Genomic DNA, 2,936 nt, shown 5'->3' on the forward strand with positions numbered 1-2,936 from the left:
GACATATTTTCAGTCACATTTCTTGAGAACATATCCATCACCAATCTGTAAAGAGTACATGTGTCTAACCCACGCAATTTTACATCCATATTAATCTAGTGGTAATTAGTTATATGTATAATTTCAACTTTGCTGCTTAGTTCTGCATGTTTATCTGGCTGATAGATACATATACCCCTTGTTATGCTGCTCCTCACAAATCAGCAATAAGTACTTTCCTTCCTATGAGCAGATTTGTCCCAGACCACGCTCTTTTCTGGAAGGTGATGTTACAGCAATGTCAGGATTCCATGCGTACAAGGTGCCAACCTGTGAAATACATCTGAAATTAATTATAGAAGCTATAGAACCCAGTGCTTTCATCACTGTCTTGGAAGCCTTTAGAACCGACTTGCCATCTCATGTTAACTGAATAGGGTTTTCAGAAAGAGGAATCTGATTTTATTTGCATGCATATCTCAATACAAAGTACAGACAACTTCTTTGAAGTTCTTCTTCAAAGCATCTTCAAAGGTGGGCTTCTAGTTTGTAAGGAGATATACATGTAAATAAAATCAGATTCAATTAAGTTTTTAATTTGCTGCTTTAACAATAACATTGTTGCCATTAAAACATTGTTACCCTTGGAGCATTTCAGTCAACAAGTATACACAAATGCTACCACTGTAATGCATGGTGGAGTTGTCAGGAAAAAAAAAAAGCCTTTTAAAGGAAGAAAAAAACCTTTCCTGCACTATGAATCATTATCACAATACAAAATTATGCAAAATCTCAGATAGAGATAGTCTAAAACATGTCTTTTTTCTCCCTCAAACTTTGTTTCTAGGCAACAGCGTTATCTGCAGTAGGATTTCTAGTAGCAAATCAAGACCACAGTACGTTTAATTCTTTGCTCTTAACTTACTATTATCTTTTAAAAGAAATTAATTATTCACTATTGAATTACTTTCTCTATGAAAACATAAAATCTGATGCTTTCCAATTATCTGCCCTGTAGGCTCTGTTAAATCAGATATAAAAATAACAGAGGCACCTTAATAATAATTCTAATGTGGTGCAGTGTGCAGGGATAAGTAATTCACTTGGAGCAAAATATTTCCTGCATGCTAAAATTTATTGTCTTCTCTGTAGTATTTGTTCCCTCCTACTGAGACACTAAACTGAAGCAGGGTTAACTGGAATTCAACTGCTTCCTGAATATGAAAGTAATTTTATTTTTAAAATGCTTAGTGATGGAAACATTTCCCCTTTATTTAAAAGCAGGCCATCAGTCATTCTGTTTCAACTGCTGTGGTAGAAACAAAGGACACCCAGCCACCTTCCATCCAAACAGAACACCTTTAATCACACAGGGGAAAACAAACCACACCTCTATATACCAACTGCAAGGCAAGTACATTTACTTGCTCATATAGCATGTGAGAAATGAGCTGCATGAACACCAACATTCCCAACATTTCTCCATTACCCTGGAGAAGCAGTACTTATAGAAATTTCCCAAACAGTTGCAGAAATCTGCCTGTAAGTCTCAATTTGTCCACTTTTTGTAATCCCCTATATATTTATGCTACACATATATGTATGTGTGCAAATGAGGATTCTACTTGGGCAGCCCTGTGACTGAGGATTTGTGTCTGGCTCACAGCCCGTGTGACTTTTGCTAGCTCTTGTTTCCCTGTAACGCATGCCAAACCAGATATCAGAAGCGCTTTGTATTACAGAATCAGCTGTTTCAACTTCTCTACCTGTCCCTTAAGTCTTGTACCACTGCCTTTTGGTGTAATGCATCTCCAGCCTTACAGAGATAAATTTCTTTCTTTTCAGTTGCTTACATGCAAACATCCTCAGGTTGTTTATTCCCACAAGTGAGTTGTCAGTGTATCACTAGTCTATCACACACCTCTTGCAACAACACTGGGCATAATGTATCAGAACTGATCCAGCTCCCCAGACCCAAACTGTGTCCTGCTGCAATGAAATACTTTGCAATTGGAGTGATTCTCAGGTGAATTACAGGGACCAAATGTCCACTGAAGGTCAACCTGTAGTCAATCTCCCCTTTTGGGTCTCAAGGTGGCCACTGTGTTGTCTCACAGCTCTAACATCCCATCCAAGTCTCAATGAGACGCTGCTATTGAATAGCCCCTCAGCTCTAATTCAAGGTCCATAAAAAGGTTCAGTATCAGGATATGACTGGAGAATTAATTCTCCTGGTATCATGGATAGTTTGGACAGAGGTAGGGATGCATTCTAGGTGCTGCACTCCTGTTAAGTCATGAGGTAGCTTCATATGGGGACACACACTTGCAAACACTAGTAAAGCTTCTGGTCAATGTTTTTTCACTGTGGATGATGCAGATTATAGTACCCCTCACAGCTGGTGTGTGAATAATGTCTGAGAGTTTTCATCACAAAACATACTGTAATGAACAACATGCTTCTCAAGTCAAAAATAAGATCTCATTGCAGGTTTAAGCAATTCAAGCTGACAAGGAGTAGAGATAGTGGATAAGTTAATTTCTCTAGGCCACAAACTACTGTCACATGTGAGGGAAACAGCTCAGGCTACCAGCCATAGGTAGGAAAGGTGTGCCGACCATTCAAGTCCACAAAGCCAGGACCGGTAGGGAGCACTGAGGTGAGAAGTGATGACCAGAAACACAATAGCGACAGCACCAGGAAATAGACTTGGTGGGGCTGAACTCGTTAATTACTCGGGCTAGGTAGGCACACCCTGCTAATTATACTCCTGCCTTGAAAATTAAGTTCCTGCCAGCCAACGGCTCAGGACTGAAATCCAGGTCGGAAATGACACTGAGAGCTGCATCAACTCAGCGTGGCAGCAGGGTTCCTCGTTTATCTGGGACGATGGCCGTTCCGGGCACATCTGTCGCGGGGACGTGGATGGGTCCCCCCGTCCCCCTTGCCCATGACTC

The sequence above is a fragment of the Geospiza fortis genome, unplaced genomic scaffold (genome assembly GCF_000277835.1).
Source record: "Geospiza fortis unplaced genomic scaffold, GeoFor_1.0 scaffold162, whole genome shotgun sequence".
In the NCBI taxonomy this organism is placed as follows: Eukaryota; Metazoa; Chordata; class Aves; order Passeriformes; family Thraupidae; genus Geospiza; species Geospiza fortis.